Raw genomic sequence first — 20,686 nt, 5'->3', positions numbered from 1 at the left:
TCTCCTCGTTCAATGCTTCTAGGTTAGCTTGTATGCGTGCTTGCTCTACCTTAAGCTGGATTTCCCTTTCTGCATGTGCTGCTCTAGCTTGCGCCGCCTCGGCTTTAGCCTGTGCCATTGCCACAGCCATGCTCACCGTTGTTCTAGACGACTTAGTGGATGAGCGGCTGCTCGTTGAGCGTGCTGACTCAGACCGATCATCTCTAGCTTGTTTACTACTGTCGCTGCGTTGTGACATCCCGATGGTTGCGCTAATCGTTATCGAGAGGAGCGGGCTAACGTGAAGCTGTCTGGAAGCTGAAGGTTAGTCGCGTATTTCTGATACTAATTAGCTCCACGCTATGGCTATCCTCGCGTCCCTCGTAGCTGTATTGCTGTCTTTTCACTGTCATGGGCTGGATTCCAATCAGTTTAAACACTCTCAAAAAAAACTCCAGGACACGGATAATTCTTTCCATGAAGTTTAGTGAGAATCTTGTGAAACTGTAACAATTACAACGAGACGTTTCAATCAGCATACACGTCAACATAGCATATGGATGAGCAGCATAGCATGACTACGTAACTAGTTATGCATAAAGATGCTAGCGAACACAGGGTATAACTAGTCTGCATACAAGCAATATATAGGTTGTACTCACAGACAATGCCTTAGCAAGGAGGGAGAGAAAGTTTGAGCTATGGCTGCAGGCAGGATGAACACACAACTGACCATGACAGGTGCATAACAAACGCTACTTCTTACTACCCAGAATACATCTCTGCTTTATCGTCATATCGTAACGAAACAACTTAGTTACAAAATCAAACAACTTATCGCTGGGGCATAACACATATGATTGTTAAAACTTGTAAATCCTGTAAAGCGCTTTGTGACAACATATGTTGTGAAAAGCGCTATACAAATATATTTGATTTGATTTGATTTGATTCACTTCTGTTTATTCGAGATTTTGCTTGGTCTGCCACTTCAAGCCTTGACTTGAACTGTACCTGTCTTCTTCCATTTTCTCACAATGTTTCTCACACTGGAGACTGAAAGCTGAAATCTCTGACATAGCTTTCTGTATCCTTCCCCTAAACCATGACGGTGAACAATCTTTGTTTTCAGGTCATTTGAAAGTTGTTTTGAATCTCCCATGCTGTGACTCCTCAAGTAACATAATACAGGAAGATGATAAATCCTGCAGCTAACATCCAGAGTCATGCAACAGGCTTGGCTAGGATGTATTAACCAACCAACGACTATGATCTAATAATACTTACCCAATACTACTAAGAAGACAAGATAGATTTCACACACCCTATGCCCACACTAGTTGCTTGAACAGAACACAGCAGCAGCTACAATCTGATACTGGCTCGACAAGGATCCAGAAGCACAGCGCACTATGTTCATGGTCCATTGCCTCAACTGCCAAGTACTCAGACCACCAAACAAACCTGGACTGACCTTCAAAACAAAGTGACATGGACACACACAATACCTTGCAAGCTTTTCCTTGGGGTCATCAGGAAGGCACCTCCCTTCATTGGTGTTTCGATGAATTGAGCCCCCAACACCTCCAGAAGACTCATCAGTGGAGTCTGGCATCCCAGACCCACCCCCCTCCAAGCTCACAATGTAGCCCATCACAAAATTTACCCACAACCCTGCTACCCGACGGCTATCGGAAAAGCCAAGCGACAATCCTACCCATATCCCAACATCACACACACCAAACAATTTATCTCTTCAAGTACTATCCTTACCCCACCTAACCTCAGCCCTTCTTAGCCACACCCACTGACTAGATCTCTCAGCTACTGCTGACAACTCCTTTACCACTGCTCTCATCACACAGCCTCTAAATCTAAACTCAGCCAGTAGTGTTGTGGCAGACTTCGCCACAAAACCCCTAGCCCCTACCTCTACAGGTCTAATATGTGCCTGCCAGCCCGCTCTCTTACCTCAGCCACCAAATCTGCATACTTCAACCTTTTCCTTTCATATGCTGCATCAACTTCGTCTTCAAATGGAACAGTTAGCTCTATGAAATACACTATCCGCTTACTTTCAGAATACAACACAACATCTGGCCTCAAGTTTGTGACTACAATACACTCTGGAACCTGCAATTTACAGCCTACATCAACCAACTGTTTCCAATCTCTTGCATCAGCCCACTTACTGAACTGCACTGAAACACAGCACTGAAACAGCACTAACTAAAGTACTGAATGATCTCTTAATATCCTCTGATAAAGGACACATTTCGTTTCTCATACTGCTAGACCTCAGTGCTGCTTTTGACACCATTGATCATAATATTCTACTTAATAGACTGGAGACACTCATTGGCATAAGAGGTCAAGCACTCTCCTGGTTCAGGTCCTACCTGACAGATCGTTACCAATTTGTGCTAGTAAATAACGAATGCTCTGAGCATTCTAAAGTAAAGTATGGTGTCCCACAAGGATCTGTACTGGGCCCCATATTATTCTCATTATATGTGCTACCACTGGGCACTATCATTCGTAGGCATGGTATTAGCTTCCATTGCTACGCAGATGATACTCAGTTGTATATATCTTCTAATCCAGATGATACCACCACAACTCTCAAGATTGAGAACTGCGTCCAGGATATTAAAAACTGGATGGCGTCTAATTTTCTTAAACTAAATTCTGACAAGACTGAGGTACTGATTCTTGGGCCTAAAGCTGTTAGAAGCAATTGGGCTGATATTCCCCTTACCCTAGATGGTTTTTCAGTAACACCAAAATCTACTGCAAAAAGTTTAGGTGTCACTATTGATTCTGATCTTTCATTTGACACACATGTATGCAATGTCACTAAGGCTGCCTTTTTCCATTTACGTAATATTGCCAAGCTGAGACACTTACTTTCTTTAGCTGATGCAGAGAAGCTAGTTCATGCTTTTGTCTCGTCGAGATTGGACTACTGTAATAGTCTTCTAATTGGATGCTCTAAACAGTCCATAAAGAAGCTACAACTTGTACAAAATGCCGCAGCTAGAGTCCTAACCAAGGCTAGGAAATTCGATCATATTAGTCCCACTCTCGCTGCACTACACTGGCTGCCGATTAAACATCGCATTGAATTTAAAGTTCTCCTGTTAACCTATAAGGCGTTAAATGGTCTTGCCCCACAATATCTGAGTGAACTCATTGATTACTACAACCCATCTCGCCCTTTGCGCTCCCAAAATGCTGGATTTCTCGTAGTTCCAAAAATTAGTAAAACTACAGCCGGAGGCAGAGCTTTCTCTTTTAAAGCCCCTCAATTATGGAATAGCCTTCCAGCTCCAATCCGAGACTCTGACACAGTTCCAATCTTTAAATCTAGACTTAAGACTCACCTGTTTAGTCAAGCCTTCAGCTAAAATTCCCCTTGTAAGGTGTAGGGGCTTGGGGGCCCCCAGACGTTGAGATTTCTGGTGATCTGAGATGTTGATGCTGTCATCCAGCTGTGTCTTGGCATCACTCTATTTGTGACTATGACTTGACTGGAAAGCAATGTCTCAGTGAGCCCTCATGCCTGTGGTCACCTCTGAACCTCTCCCTTTAGTTATGCTGCTATAGATTAGTCTGCCGGAGCCACATGCTGATCACTGGCACGTGAGCTACGTACATTTAAATCAACGGTGGTTTAAATTCATGTCCACTCAGTCTGTATTATCTATCTTCTTGCATGGCTCTACCCAAGACGATTGGATACAGGCACCTGCAGGCACCTGGGGGATGGTCTGGCTGCCGGTGGATGTGCTGATACCGGGGTTCACCTGGGGAGTAACACTGCAGTCGGAGCCTACAATACCAGCATCACTGCTCCGACACGGAATGAAAGCCTGGCATTCATCAACAGACATTTACAGTGACAATATCAAAACCCAGAACTTTCAATTCTACCTTTTACCTAGTCTGATTGTGTGAATTATGTGTGACTTGTGTATTTGTGTGTTAACGGGCCGCCCAATGGAGGATGGGTTCCCTTTTGAGTCTTGGTTCTCCCGAGGTTTCTTCCTATTCCTCACCATCATAGGGAGTTTTTCCTCGCCACTGTCGCCTTTGGCTTGCTCATTAGGGTTCTGGACCCATAGTATTGTTAACCTTGTAAACCCTGTAAAGCTGCTTTGCGACAACTTGAGTTGTTAAAAGCGCTATACAAATAAACTTTGATTGATTGATTGATTGATTGACTTACCACCAACTTTTGAAGACTGTGCTGGCTCCTTGCTACGCTGCTCCTTACACACAAACCTAATTACTCTATTGGAACTTGCAACTGGCATGCCATTAACTTCCAACCGCTTCTTCTCAAGTGCAAGGGACGTTCGTATAACGTCCCTGTGACAAACTCACATTGCATGCCGACAGGATGTGCTTCAATGTACCACTTCCTGCACATAGCTTACAAGTTGGATCCTCACCTAACCACTGCCCAAGGATTCTTCAGAGAAGATGCAGAGGAGAAAAACAAACAATTTCCACCCTTAATTACCCTTTCTCATAATTGGAGTCACCTGTGTATGGAGGTCAAGGGTCACTGAACTTACCAAATCAAATTTGAGTTCCAATAAGTCATTTTAAAGCTTTTGAAATCATTAAAATGACAACAGTGCCCAAATTTATGCACCTGCCTATTTTTGTTTAGACAATTATTGCACACTTTCTGTAAATCATAAAAACTTCATTTCACTTCTCAAATATCACTGTGTTTGTCCCCTATATGATATATTTAACTGAATTTTTTTTATCCAAACATTCAATGATTTATAAAGGTGAATCAGGAAAATTAACAAGGGTGCCCAAACTTTCGCATCCCACTGTATTTCCTGTGTGTAGTAAGTGTAACACTGAACAAAAAAAGGCCTAAGTCATTATGATGAATGGAGAAGTGTTTTCCATTCATCATAGTGTTTTACATTGAGCACATCAATGTTCAACTGGTTCTTTTAAATGTCTATTCATATGATGGTTTGTGTGTGTCATCTGAGAACAAAATACCATTTTGAGAAGAGATAACATTGTTCTGAATGTAAAGTTTCATTTTGAAAGAGAACTGAGGGGTTTTGCCCATTGTGTGTGTTTTTTTTTTTATTTGTGTGTAGAGTTCTGAGAGTATGAGGCATGCTTTCAGACAATGTGTGTAAACAATCGAGAAAAACTGTAATAAGCAGACTGAACCAGGAAGGCGTAACAACGACAGGGAAAAGGTCAAAAATGTAGAATTTTCAAAACCAGCAAAGGTCAAAAATGTAGAATTTCCAAAACCAAAAATGCGAGAGCAAGAAAGCAGGAAGTAGACCACATAGATTCTCTGAAAAGCAAGTTCACTATATCATTAAGTTCAGAAAACTATTATTTGAGTGAATTATTTCAGTATTATTTCAATAGGTTCAGTAAAGATGACAACAGCATCACAGTGACTGTACAGGCAGATAATCTTCATACTGAAGATGCATCAGTGTACTGTACCTGTTACAAAGACACAGCCATGACACACTGGACTGTCTGTACAACACTTCAGACACAAGATTCTTAGACTTTATACAGATTCTAGGATCCTTTTGAAAATGTTACCTTGTGTTCCTTGTGGTGGAATGAACTTCCCTTGTGTGTCCGAACATCGGAGTCACTTGCTGTCTTCAGACGCCGACTGAAGACCCACCTCTTTCAAGTGCACTTTGCATAATTATGCTTTGTCTATTGTACTTTATCATCTCTTTCCTCAGGTATTGTGCATAATTGGGTTATAGGAATTGTTTACTGTCTTTTTCCTCAGGGGATGTGTATATTCAAGTATAATTGTTAGGTATCATTTGACTTTAGTCTAGTGGTTTTTCCAGCTTTAGAGTACCTTGTGTTCAGGACTATCTATTCTACCTTGGAGATTCCAAGCAACTACATAGCACTTTTGTAAGTCGCTCTGGATAAGAGCGTCTGCTAAATGCCATAAATGTAAATGTAAATGTGTAAAACAAATCAAAATAAGCTAAACCTTTAGTACACATTTGACATATTTGCACCCACACCCACACAAACTCTAGAGGGCAGTCCAGGCAGGCATAACTTCTCAGTAAGGATTACTGTATGTAACATGCATATTTGTGTCACGGAACAGCTCCGGACCCCTTCTTTTGGGTGTGTGTTTATGTCATCTGCATCTGATTATGTCTATGTTTGTATTTCAGTGGGTGTGGGTCGTTTGTGAGCGTGTTCATTGGTCTCACCTGTGGCTCGTCTCATGATCACGGGGGATTGTCTAGTCCATCTATTTAATGTGCGTTCACGCAATGTCCCATACTCGTCTTTGTCTAAAGCTCGTGCCTCTTTGTGTTTGAATGTAAAGAGTGCTGTGCACTATCCACGCTGGACTCTACTGTTTTGTTTATTAAACGTATAAGTTTCACCGCTACGTGCCTTGTCATGTCTGCCTCCTCCCACCGTAACAATTTGTAATGTTACACATGATTGTCCAGCATATATTGAATAGCTTTCTACTTTCATTGTTATTGGATTTTATTATTTTTCTTATAGGTGAGCATAGAAAGAGATTATTTAACGAATATATATACCGATAATTTACTTTTTTTCTTTCTCTTTCTGTTTTCATATTTTTGCAGGTGTGAGGGTTCAGACACTAACTGAGCACCTTTGCTGTCCTTAAACCTGAGCCTCACACGCTGACATTTATGCAGCCTCCTGGATCAGGACTGGAGTGGATATCCCACATTTATGACAGCAGTAGCATCAAATTTTATTCAACCCTTAAAGGAAGGTTCACAAACTCTAGAGACAAGAGCATATAATATCCACATGACTAGTCTGATGAGTGAAGACACATACTTAGAGTGTCTTAGAGACACAATAACAAAATCATGTTCTGTGTTATAAGAAATGTTCAAACATTCTACATTATTTCTGAGTTTGGCTGCAGTATTATCTTGAAAACATGTGGAGGGTCTAAATGAGATTCCCTGCTAGGTGATCACTAAGCAACTGCGTGGAGCTCCCAATCTGGACTCACTGAAGTCACAAGTTTCAGTTGCAGAACAAAGTGTTCAGGCAGAGCACTTTCAACCGTCCAATCAGATGCTGAGGAATGATGGTACTGAATATCTGCAGAGACCTGTCTGTTTCATGGTAGAAAAACAAATTATTGAATATGTTGCAGTGTTCCCACAGTGGTGAAAATATCAATAACAAATTCAATAACACATTAATTCAAGAGATTCATTAATATTTACCTTCATCCAAGGTTCTCCCTTGTTTTGACCTCTAAATGACATTGTAGATATAAATCCTCAACACACCTGCAGTTGTAATGTGCAGTGCAATGCAAATTTACATATATAATGAGTAATTTGTATTCTTGACCTGTGTCAGGGTTAAGCACACACCCCCTCATTAGGACACAGATATAAATGGCTTTACCTACTGAACCACTGGTATGTCTGATTTCTCTCGCTGAAGACATTGAGATTGTAGTGATGAATATGCTGCAGTATGGAATTCTTCTTGCTTTTGCTTCATGTGAGAAACCTCTAATCATAACATTTTAACAAGCACTTTTAATATTACATTTCTTTTGACATCTGTAATTTTCTGTTTTTCAGGTGTTTATGGTCAGTCGTTGACCTCCTCTGACTCTGTGGTGGGGAGACCAGGAGAGTCCACCACTCTGTCCTGTACTGTGTCGGGATTCTCAATGAGCAGCTACTGGATGCACTGGATCCGTCAGAAACCAGGAAAAGCACTGGAATGGATTGGGCTCATTGATGGTGGCACAGGCACTATATTTGCCCAGTCTCTCCAGGGCCAGTTCTCCATCACTAAAGACACCAGTAAAAACATGCTGTACCTGCAGGTGAAGAGTCTGAAAACTGAAGACACGGCTGTTTATTACTGTGCACGAGAGTCACTGTGACACAACAAGCCAATGAACTGTTCAAAAACCACTAAACCATGAACTAGTGGAGTTACTGAGGCAACTGTTTGACATTTAGTTTGTCAGAGTCAAAAGTGTATTATCTGTAGTCAAGAATCCTGAAAAGCCTAGTAGTATGCAGTATATTCTTTAAAAATATATTTTACCATATTTTGTGGCGACTTAAAAGTTCTCATAAACTGAGCTGTATAGCAGTTAACTTATATGTTGGCTAGCCTGAGTCAGGCAGGCATCTAATAACAGAATTGGTGTGTGTGTGTGACAGATGTTTACAACAACACCAAGAAAATTCCACTGTATACATTCCAAGAGACAAGCGTAAAACGTAGGAAACTTGATGCTGTATGTCATGTCACTCAAGATAATGCAGTGTATTAATGTGTAAAGCAATCAAATGTGATGGGTTATGGTAAAAAGATGTTCACAGATGTAAAATCCTGCCACACTACTCACTGAAGCATATTCACTGCATGTCCCCAGCGTCAGATCAGCTCACTCACATTCATTTTTGTTATGAAAAAGAGAAACATCACACACATATTCAGCCATATTTTGCCACGATGTGAATACACTGGCCTCATACTTGCATGTCAAAAAGCACAACAGGAAGTTTCTACATGGAATATGTAAATTCAGGCTCCTCCATCTTTACATGGTCATACATTGTATAAAGCTGTACCAGCATATATAGCACAGGACTTACTCTTTAGCTTTAGACTAAAATGGGGCAAATGGGGCTTGTGAGCATTCTTTGTTTCGTCATGTGGGCCATACAAAGTAATTACTAATGACAATACTATTCAGAAAATTAGAATATGCAGATTATTTAGTATAACCAAGTCAGTTTTACTGGGACTTGTCCTTCTGTGTTTTTCCTTATTTGTTATGCTGTCTGTTGTATCGTTTGTATTAATAGGTCTTAATTGTCAAGAAATCAGCATGGAGCAGTCTCCATCTCAGGTCAAGAGACCTGGACAGGGTGTGAAGATATCCTGCCAGATATCTGGATATGACATGACTGAATACTTCATGCACTGGATACGGCAGAAACCAGGGAGAGCACTGGAGTGGATTGGATTTGTCAACTCTGGCAGTACTGATGAGCCCACGTATGCCGACTCCATGAGAGGACAGTTCATTTTGTCTGAAGACGTCTCCACAAGCACGCAGTTCTTAGAGGCCAAGAGTCTGACAGCAGAGGACACTGCTGTTTATTACTGTGCTCGACAGACACAGTGACTGTAGTTGGTGAAGCAGCTGTACTAAAACCAAAGTGAAAGTCATATTCACACAGTGAAGCTACAGCTGAAAATGTGACTGTGGTGTAGCACCATTCTCCACTGATCATGTACAGCAGGGCAGCTTCAGACATCAGCATGTCCTCTCTACAAATGAGAAAATCTTTCACTGTCACAAAATGTCATGAGGAACATCATGTGCACCGTCATGAGAGTGAGCATCTTGATCTGAGCATTCATTTGTCTGAATCCTTGTACCTTGAATAGCCCAAGTTAAAATCAACCTGGATTAACTGGTTAAACCATTTTAATAGGACTGTTAATTGGACTGTGACTGTCAGTCTGCTCTGTTTACATCATCACAGCCTGTGTCAAATAGCAGTGACATCGAGCCATACCTGTGCATGTAAATGGAGGTATTGCACTGTTACAGCCCTGCGTGGTTTGTGTTGTTATTTATATTGTTGTTGCTGTTTCTGTTTTTTCCGTCTGCTCCGCTATCGTCTTTTTTATTCCGCCACTCATTCTCATCACTACTACTTCACCACGCCTTGCCCCCAGATTCCTCATCGATTGGTGGACTGGTCGTGATGTGCACCCCAACGTGGGATAAAAACCGCATAGACCAGGCAGTATAGGAAAGATGTGGGGGATTAGAGAGAAAGAAAGAGAGAGAGAGAGAGCGATAGATAGCGTGTTTGTGTGATGTGGTGATATTGTGGGTGTTCTGTAAATTTGATTGAATTCATGTGTACCGATTTGTTATGGTTTGTGATTGAATGATTCTGGTTTGCCCCATTTTTGGATTGGTTGCTTGGATAATTGTCAGACATGTATAAAGTATTAGACAGAGGTGGGACCAAGTCAGTGTTTTGCAAGTCTCAAGTAAGGCCAAGTCTTTATCCTCAAGTCCCGAGTCAAGTCTCAAGCAAAGACAGTCAACTCAAGTCAAGTCTCGAGTCAAGACAAGCAACCGTCAAGTCAAGTCCCAAGTCTGAAACTTGGAATTTCAAGTCCTTTCGAGTCTTTTTTTTTTTTTACAGGCACCAACGCTTTACGAATGCTACACTGATGCGTTTCTTTACTCGTTTTGTTGGTGTCCGCCAGCCAAAAGATGACAGATCATTTACATTTTATCTTCTCTTAATTACATAAATGTACTTAAACAAGAATGTTTCGTTACATCATTTCACACGAAAATAGCAAGCTTCATCGTAAGCGAGATGCTGTCATTACGAATGGTTATTCTAAACATTTGGATAAAATGTTTAAATATAGACTAATAAAAGGTTAGGGTTATTTTTTCATTGTTTTCTGTTATTGTGGGGTCACGGTGTAGGCTACTATTGTTACCTGGAGATTCAGTGGGGTCACATATTCTAATGGCTGCCGTCAGAATTGGTGACCCCAGTTAAAAAGGCTCACCTGTACATCCCATTCATGATTTCTTTGTTGGCTGCAATGGTGAGGGGATGGTAATTATTTATGTATGTAAATTAATTACATTTATGTATGATAAATGTAAATATAAACATCTGTCATATTTTGGCTCGTGGACACCAACAAAACGAGTAAAGAAAGTGCATCAGCGTAGTTTACGTAGCATTCGTAAAGCGTTTGTGCCTCTGAACAGAAACTGTGAAATAGCTCCCCCTGTGGTCACAAAACTCGACGGTCACAGAATCTGGTGTAACGCCGGTCTGCGTCAGAAGGACGGAAATGAAATTAATGGGGTGCACTTTATAAATATTAATATGCGTTTTAAAATTTAGATTTGGGGTAAAAAAAAATCAAGTCTTTGCAAGTAAACAGGTTCAAGTCCAATTCAAGTCCCAAGTTATTGGTGTAAAAGTCCAAGTCAAGTCTAAGTCTCTGAATATTTTTTCAAGTAAAGTCAAAAGTCTTAATATTAATGACTCGAATCTGACTCGAGTCCAAGTCATGTGACTCGAGTCCCCACCTCTGGTGTGAGCTATACTTCAAGTACCATTCTCACCTGTCCGAATCGAAGAGGGTTGCGTACGTGATCACACGTTTGACCGGCAAAGCGTTGGAATGGGCAGCGGCGCTCCTGAACAGCGAATCACCACTCCTTTCCACCTACGCCGGTTTCATCGCCGAACTCAAGGAGGTTTTCCACCACCCAAGACAGGGAAGGGCGTGTGGACAGAGCCTCCTCAGGATGCGGCAGGGCGGGTGGCCGGTATCAGAATACGCGCTAGAGTTCCGGACCCTGGTTGCCAGCACCGGATGGGGCGATGCTGCTCTAGTGGACGTGTTTGTGGCCAGCCTTAAGCCGGAGTTGCGGGCCGAGCTGGCGTGCCGCCAGGAGGGCCAGTCCTTTAATCAGCTGGTTGGGCTGGCGGTGACCTACGACCGCTTGCTGCAGGAGAAGCGTCCGGTGTCCGGTTTCATGCCCAGCACACCCCCAGCACCCGCGCCTAAGGAACGAGAAGCCCCTGAGCCGATGCAGCTGGGAGAGACGACCGCAGCCAGAGAGACCACTCGCCCGGGCGGTGGCAGAGCTCGGGTGAGTAATTCCTTGACCGGCAGTTTGCTCTCCATTTCTGCATCGGTTTCTTATAAGGGTTGCTCTGTGGGGGTTTTCGCCCTAGTAGATTCCGGAGCGTCGGGCAACATAATGGAGCGGAGTTTGGCGGAGCGACTGCAGGTTCCCTTGAGAGAGTTGGAGATCCCGAGGCATGTGCAGGCGCTGGACGGCCGGCCGGTGGGCGAGGGCACCATACGTTATCGCACCTCTCCCATCCGCCTCACCATACAAGGTCATACTGAACACATATCGTTCCACGTGCTGTCTAACCTGCGCTACCCAGTCACCCTAGGTCTCCCGTGGTTGCGTTTACACAATCCCCTCATTCGTTGGTCGTCAGGACGTATTTTACGGTGGTTCACCTCACCCAGAGGTGCGCATCGTCGCGCCCCCACACGTCTCATGACCACTAGTATAGAGAGCCCTAAGGTAGCCTCCCTCCAAGCGATCCCTGGGCAATACCGCCATCTGGCGGAGGTGTTCAGCGCCACCAGAGCAGCTCAGCTTCCTCCACATCGCCCGTGGGACTGCACCATCACCCTCAAGGAAGGTACCACTACACCCAAGGGCAGAGTCTACCCACTCTCTCAGGAGGAAGAGAAAGTCATGGGTCAGTACGTCAAGGAGGCTTTGGCGCAGGGCTACATCACTCCGTCCACCTCGCCTGCCTCAGCCAGCGTCTTCTTTGTGAAGAAGAAGGACGGTGGGCTGAGGCCGTGCGTGGATTATCGAGGGCTCAATTCCATCCTGGTGAATTACTCCTACCCGCTTCCGCTCATGCCATCGGCACTGGAGCAGTTGAGGGCAGCGAGGGTATTCACCAAGCTTGATCTACGCAGCGCCTATAACCTCATCCGCATCCGTGAGGGGGATGAGTGGAAAACGGCGTTTAGTACGTCCACGGGACACTACGAATACCTGGTCTTGACTTCGCTTGGCTTCGTGCGGCTTGGCTTCGGCGCCGTCGTTTTTCCAGGCGTTTATAAACGAGGTCCTTAGGGAGTATCTGAACAGATGCGTCGTCGCTTATATCGATGACATCCTCATCTATTCGCCATCCCTGGACCAACATGTGCCTGACGTACGCGCTGTCCTGGGCACTCTCTTGCGCATCGGAGGTGAGCTTCCTAGGCTACATCATTAGGCCGGGCTCCGTGCACATGCAACCTGGCAAGGTGGAGGCTCTGAAGGGATGGAAGGCGCCTCACACACGGCGCGAGCTCCAGCGTTTCCTGGGCTTCGCGAACTTCTACAGGCGATTCATCCATTCATACAGCCGTATAGCAAAGCCTCTCACCAATCTGCTATGCGGGGGATACAAGAGGCTGCAGTGGTCTGCCGAGGCAGAGAAGGCGTTCGAGACGTTGAAGAAAGCGTTTGCTTCCGCTCCCGTATTACACCAGCCTGACCCGAGTAAGCCATTCATAGTGGAGGTGGATGCCTCAGATGCGGGAGTGGGAGCCGTACTATTGCAGCGCTTTAAGAAGCACAGTTCACCCAAACCACTCGCCTTCTTCTCCAAGAAGTTAAGCCTGGCAGAACAGAACTATGGGGTAGGTGACCGCGAGTTACTAGCCATGAAGTTAGCCTTAGAGGAGTGGAGGCATTGGCTAGAGGGAGCGAAACACCCGTTCACTGTCATCACAGATCACAAGAACCTGGAGTATCTCAAGACGACAAAGAGAATGAACGCGCGGCAGGCACGCTGGTCTCTGTTTTTCTCCAGGTTTCGCTTCCAGGTCACCTACCGCCCCGGTGCCAAGAATGGACGATGCCCTCTCCCAATCGTTCCCAGAGAGTCGGGAGTCCACGGAGGAGGAGCCGATCCTCTCGGCCGACTGCTTCCTAAACGCAGTGGATTGAGAGATTGACAGAGCCATCAGCGCCGCGAATCCCCATCCGCGGTGCCCTCCTCACCGTAAGTTTGTTCCGCCGGCTCAGTGCACACCTCTCATCAGCTGGGCACACACCTCTCTGGGCACAGGTCACCCCGGATCCACTCGGACTTCTCAGGTGCTGGGAGCGCGCTACTGGTGGCCCGGGATGCACAGAGACGTTTTGCAGCACATCGCCTCCTGCCCGGAGTGTGCCCGAAGCAAGGTGCCACGCACGCCTCCGGCAGGTAAGCTGCTTCCCCTCTCTGTGCCTAACCAGCCCTGGACTCACATTGCTGTCGATTTTGTTACAGACCTATTTCCGTCGGAGGGAAAAACCGTCATACTCACCATCATAGACCGGTTCTCCAAAATGGTACGGTTTGTAGCTCTGCCCGGGTTGCCCACGGCTTGGGAGACGGCAGAGGTACTGTTCAGAGAGGTGTTCCGCCAGTTTGGTTTACCGGAGGACATCGTCTCCGACAGAGGTCCTCAGTTCACGTCAAGGGTGTGGAGAGAGTTCCTGGCGAAGCTCAGTGTCACCGTCAGCCTTACATCCGGGTACCACCCGCAAGCAAACGGACAGGTGGAACGTGCTAAACGTGCTAAGAGCTGGGGAGATTCCTAAGGGCGTTCTGTAGCGAATACCCCGATACCTGGTGTTCTCTGCTCACCTGGGCGGAGTACGCACAAAACTCCTTAGTACAGGCAAGCACCGGAAAGACGCCGTTTGAGTGTGTGCTAGGTAGACAGTGTTGTGATTTTGGGTTTTTTGCTTAGCAATAGCACATGCTTTGTTTATTCTTTTAACATAATACAGAAGTGAAATGTAACCACTGTTTAATGTAGAAGTAAAATGTAACCACTGTTTAAGATGTGTCCGAGCTGTGAACCCTGGGAGAGGATGTTGTGAAACGACACTGTAGAGTGAGATCTAAAAAGCAGAAGGCGTAGGCCTGATTGTGCCGACGTTGGGGAAATATGAATTTACAGCATCTTCATGAATGGTGGCCTCTTGCCGGCCTATCAGTCCATAGACAGGAACCATATGTCCATGTTGGGATTGCAGAGAAGAAAGAGAAGTATTGTATGCTTGAACAACAACACCATGTAAGGTATAGAAGAAGATCTGAGCGTTTGGGGCGGAGAAATCGTATATAAAGACGGCATGCACAAACACTTGTTGGGTCTCTCTGATGTAAGTGTTAGGATGTGAGATCCCCAGAGATATCTCTGTTTTAATAAAGGCCTTTTTGTTATTGCTATACTTTTGGTATGGTGGTTCCTGCTATCTCCTTCCCATCAAACGAACACGCTGGGCTAAAGTGGTAGGTAGAAGTTTAAAGCCCTCAACAACAGCCACCCTTGTATCCCTGGAACCCTGCCGTGTCAGACCAGCCCGTGGTGGAGGACTGGTGTAGGCAAAGCGACCGTGTGTGGGCAGACACACATAGCAAGCTGCGAGCGGCTGTGAAGCGATTCAAGGCTAAGGCGGATCGCCGAAGGAGTGAGGCTCCTGCCTACGAGGTGGGTGACAAGGTGTGGGTGTCTACCGGCGACGGTCAGCTGGGACCCAGGGGTAAGCTGGCGGACCGCTACACGGGTCCCTACGTCATCCAGCAGCGCGTTAACCCGGTGACGGATCGGTTGAGCCTGCCGGGGAACCGCAGGATCTCGAGGTCCTTCCACGTCTCAGCTCTAAAGCCGGTCCGAAGGGGGCCTCTGAGTGAAGAAGCTGGGTCCAGTCCGCCCCCCCCCCTTGCAGATGGGTGACGGTCCTGCATAAATAGTGCGGAGGCTGCTGGATTCAAGGCGAACCTGCAGTACCTGGTCGACTGGGAGGGCTACGGTCTGGAGGAGCGGTCGTGGGTTCCGGCTTCCCGGGTGCTGAACCCCTCCTTGATCGCCTCCTTCCATCGGGAGCATCCGTGTCGTCCGGCTCCTCGCCGCCCGGGTCGTCCGAGGAAGCTTCGGCTGAAGGGGTCCTTGGGGGGGGGGGGGGGGGGGGGGGGGGGGGGCTCTGTTACGGTGGGTCAGCCCAGACGCCGCCAGAGGACGCACACACACACACCTTCCTCTACCCACATGCCCACTCTAACGCTGCACACACCTCCTCACGCACGGTCACACCCTCGCTCCCAATCGCCCGAGTATTGACACCTGTTACTAATCAGCCTCGGGCTCTTTATATTCCAACAGGTCGCGCCGTCCAGTGCTGCGCATACTGCTTGCACCCCTCGCCTTGCAACGTGAGAGTCTCCCGTCGCCTCGCTGGTCTCTGCTCTACACTTCGTTCCTGCCTTTCTTACTTTCGTTAAACCTGCTGTTTTGTACTGCCTAGTGGCCTGAGTTCTTCTGTTTTGTAATGGAGAATAAAACCCTCGATTCTCAACCTCTGCCTCCTGCTGCCTTCAACCCCACGTTACAGCTTACTGTTGCTAAAACACAATTTAGCGTGACATAGCCTTTATGATTGCTAGCTAATGTTAAGTGAATACTGCAGCACGTCATGAACATAATTAGATTAGTTAGCTAGCTAAGACCGCTAACCTAACTAGTGCTTACCAGAGGTGGGACCAAGTCAGTGTTTTGCAAGTCTCAAGTAAGTCCAAGTCTTTATACCTCAAGTCCCGAGTCAAGTCTCAAGCAAAGACACTCAAGTCAAGTCAAGTCTCGAGTCAAGACAGGCAATAGTCAAGTCAAGTCCCAAGTCTGAAACTTGGAATTTCAAGTCCTTTCGAGTCTTTTTTTTTTTTTTTTACCAATGTTGCAGGTATATTTTTAATGTAAATAATAGACATGCGTTCTTTTTTTAATCTGTATTCTCCTCAAATCTTGATAAAACATGTGCAACTGAAAACACGAAGTATAAAAAAAAATTTAAATTACACCTCTTTATTGCACAGTTCAATTTGTTAAACTTAGCTGCAAAAATATTCATACTTTAAACTACAATTTTCCAGAAATAAATATTCTGTGAAAAAGTCATAAGTAGAACTCCATGTTCAAATAAAAAAGTGCTGATATTTTCACAGTACAATACAAAGAACCATAACAGCATTTTCCCTCTCTTCTCTTATCTGGTTTCTTGGAGAACATGTGTGTCCATGTGTGAGTGACACAAGACAAACAAATATAAGAACTGAACAATTAACAGGAATCTGCAACTTTAGACATTTCAGTAAACTATTCTGCATTGCATTTGCTGGCCAAAAGTCTGTATGTCATTTGTGCACGATGAATGATGTCCCCATAGCTGAAAACTCGCTCCACTTTTGTCAATATATTTTTTTCTCGACGTAGATGTCTTCAAATACACAATCCATGCTGAGATAGAACTGGATATTATGATGGTGACAGAGAGAGGCTCTCTTCCCTGAGTTCAGAGAACCCAGGGTTGCCAACTCTCACGCATTGAGCTTGAGACACACGCATTTGACCGTCTTCACACGCTCTCACGCCACACATCCGATTTCTCACGCCGGAAAAAAATCTAGTTTATTTACCTCTGATCCACATCAATGATTCAATGAGTTACTAGTTCGCTCTGGCACCAACCACTGGCGATCGATCGATCGCGATATAATACTTAATTTGTGTCCATTTTACACTCCGCCCGGTAAAAATTTACGTTCGCAGCTCATGCACACACACACGTACAGAGTGTGGAAAAGCAGAGGACTGGTCTGCGTCAGAAGGACGGAAATGAAATTAATGGGGCGCACTTTATAAATATTAATATGCGTTTTAAAATTTAGATTTGGGGTAAAAAAAAAATCAAGTCTTTGCAAGTAAACAGGTTCAAGTCCAATTCAAGTCCCAAATTATTGGTGTAAAAGTCCAAGTCAAGTCTAAGTCTCTGAATATTTTTTCAAGTCAAGTCAAAAGTCTTAATATTAATGACTCGAGTCTGACTCGAGTCCAAGTCATGTGACTCGAGTCCCCACCTCTGGTGCTTACTGATAGCTCAAGCTGGTGTGTCTTCTGTGTGTTATATTTGTAACTTACCTTGATGTGTTTCTTCAAGTTCGAAGGTGAATTTTTGAAGGCCAATATTTCCCACTTTTTAGGAGTAGGCACTTCATCCTATAAGAATTTTCTTTCACTCCGGTAAACGAAAACATTGTCTCTAGGTAGGGCCAGGGGTGGTCTACTTACCCTCACCGCCACGATCCCTCGATGTTGGAGGTGTGGAAAGCCAATTTAAGTAGCCTACATTAAAACACCAACAAGTTTATGTAATACACTTATTCTTCTGCTCTTACCAAACACGATACTGTAAGAGAATTAATGTCTGTGATCCTCAGACAGAACACTCTGACATTCAATTCACTCCCTTATCTGTGTGTCTGCTCCTCAGTTAGAACCCCTCTCTCTCTCTCTCTCTCTCTCTCTCTCTCCCTCTGTCTGTCTCTCTCTCTGTCTTCCTCTCTGTACTTTTCCACTACTCCTAGATCCAGTCTGCTGTGCCTCCTCTCCTGATAAGGAGAACACCAATCATACATGTTTGAATGTTTTTTGTTTTTTTAATGTTTTTTGTATAGATAAAAATAATATATTTGTTATTCTTACCCAATTGTGTTAAGACACATCTTCTTCGTTCTGTATTTAGCTACATGTATTATCATTAAACTTTGTAACTCTTTCCTGACACCCTTGTGTTGTGAATCTGTTTTCCCAGCACTGGGCTACAGAACTGAGGTCTGTACAAATTTATAACCTATAATCCTATAATACCATCTCTTTTATTGTGATAAAAAGCGAATTATTTCGAATAATTTCAAGTATATGTGTATTTGTATAAATATGTAAATTAGGCTGAAGGTGCTGGAAAATACTGCAAATGGACCTTTAAAGTGTCATACAAGTGCATGAATTGCACGCACAAAAATTGAGTGGTGCACGACCTTGTGCGGAGCCACCATGATTGCATCATTTTTGCCGCGCTGACCCTTGCGCAAGTCACGATGCATCATGTATACCTAGCTTACAAAGCTCACGTGTTCAGTGAAGGCAGCAGCAGAGATGGGACGTGACCGGAGAATGAGCAGTTTTCTCATGAGACAGCCTGATCGCTTGACCTGGTGACAGCACCATCTACCGCTCTGGCAGTGTTGATAATATGGGTTTAATTCCTAGCTAACATGTTTATAATTGTAACGAGTAACTATACAGCATGTAAAAAATGTATCGGAGCAGGGCTGGACTGGTAATCTGGATATAGGACGAAAGCGGCCCCACCCTTTCTCTTCGTGGTCCGCTTTAGTAATTTTTTTAATTATTTTTTTTTGTTGTCGTACCCCACATACATAAATGACAATGAGGGGCCAGTCTAAACCAAAAATGCCAGGGCATTTGTCCCAGTCCAGCCTTGTATCAGAGTAAAAGTATTAAACTAATGGAAAATATGTAGTGAAGTAAAAGTGGAAGTAGAAGAAAAAAATAATACTCCAGTAAAATACAGATACAGCATTTTAGTACTTAAGTACAGTAATGAAGTAGTTCTACTTTGTTACTATACAACTCTGATAATTGTACATTGTTGTATATAACTCGTTTATTGTAATTGTTGTAAATAATATTATTGTAAATGTGGCCTGGGTGAGTAGGGAACTCGATGCTCTTTTGTTTGCAGTTTTTGTTTTTAGTTGGTTATTTTGAGCACGGTCGGTTCCGGTCGGTTCCTGAAGAAATATCCCTCCACTACTCCACTCCATCGTTGTTGTCACGGTGAGGCGGCCCCCTACTGGTCGCCTCCATCCACAGCGGCTGTTGTTGTTGTTGTTGTTTTGTGATGTTGTGTGCGTCCCTCAGGTGGGCGGAGCCCGTGATGTCTCACCTGAGGGTAGTTTGTTTGCCTATATATGCCTTGTCTTTGTACCAGTTGACCGCTGGTCATTATATCCTTAATTTGGAGGTTTTTGGTTTGCACACTTTCTATAAAACCATCCTTTTCCCCTGAGACTTGGCGTGATCGCTTCCATTTTAGTTGCTCACCCTGCCTGTCACAGTTGTGCTATTTCCCTTCGTTACTACAGAGAGAGAGAGAGAGAGAGAGAGAGAGAGAGAGAAAGACAGAACGAGGAAGAGAGTGAGCGAGTGACTCTTTTCCTCTGCCATCATAACGTCATCCCAGGGGTTGACGTCACCTTGTGCCTGGCCAAGGTTCCCCTAGGTCTGTGGCCGGCATCACATACACATTTACCCATGGCACATTTGCCCCTGCTGTGTGTGCTGCTGTGGGTTTTGCTACTGTCACAATCCTCTGTGCTCACTAGTGCCTCTTGCACTCATTTAAAAGTTGTTATTATTCACTGGCTGTAGTTTAGGCCCTAGAACTAAACAAGGTAATAAAAATGTCAAAGTGATGTCTTAACAAACTAGACAAAGGTGAAAACTGGAAGAGAAGTGAAGGATTATTAATGCTATGACAGGGGGACTCAGACACTCAGCATGTGTTTACTGGGATTTAACTTTACTAAGGAAGGTAAATACCCTTATAGGTAGGGAATAATATGTCCAGCAATGGGGAAAAAAGGTGGGAACAGGGGCGGAGCCAGTGGTCAGTAGGCCTATGAGCACATATTGGAACAAGGGTGGAAGCTAGAGGCATGTCACTTGAATGGGTAACATCTAAAAATTATGTAAATTTTTAAAAGTGTATGTCTAATGCATGTATATCAGAATCAGAATCACCTTTATTGTCATTATAATTTGCATTAAAATGAAATTTGATTCTACTCCAAGGTTCTTGCCAGGACAATAAATACACACACAACATAAAACATAAAACGATAAGTTAGGTCCCCATGGTATTGGGGACCTGTCACGGTGGGGTTGGCCGGGTCGCTGCCAGAGGGCGCAGGCCACAGCTCGCACTGCCTCACAGCGCACGCCCCCGAGCACCAAACCACTCCCTCGGTCCCAGTCACCACATTACTGACACCTGTCAGTAATTATGTTGTGCACCTTTTATACCTCGCAGGTCGTCGGTCCAGTGCTGCACATTGCCCCGTTGGAGCTCTACACTGGACCTCTCTGGCATCTCTAGTAGCTTGACCCTTGTTTG

The 20,686-nt window shown here is 44.6% G+C and overlaps 1 long non-coding RNA gene across 1 annotated transcript; it reads left to right on the top strand.

Annotated features, from left to right (window-relative positions):
* The first annotated feature begins 7,440 nt into the window (after positions 1-7,440).
* Positions 7,441-9,010, top strand: LOC143484018 (uncharacterized). The gene is made up of 3 exons (XR_013122523.1): positions 7,441-7,539; positions 7,623-8,731; positions 8,871-9,010. It is a non-coding gene; the product is annotated as an uncharacterized LOC143484018 (long non-coding RNA).
* Positions 9,011-20,686: the final 11,676 nt, after the last annotated feature.

Source organism: Brachyhypopomus gauderio, chromosome 2 (assembly GCF_052324685.1).
Source record: "Brachyhypopomus gauderio isolate BG-103 chromosome 2, BGAUD_0.2, whole genome shotgun sequence".
In the NCBI taxonomy this organism is placed as follows: Eukaryota; Metazoa; Chordata; class Actinopteri; order Gymnotiformes; family Hypopomidae; genus Brachyhypopomus; species Brachyhypopomus gauderio.
This window is presented reverse-complemented; position numbering and strand designations above follow the sequence as displayed.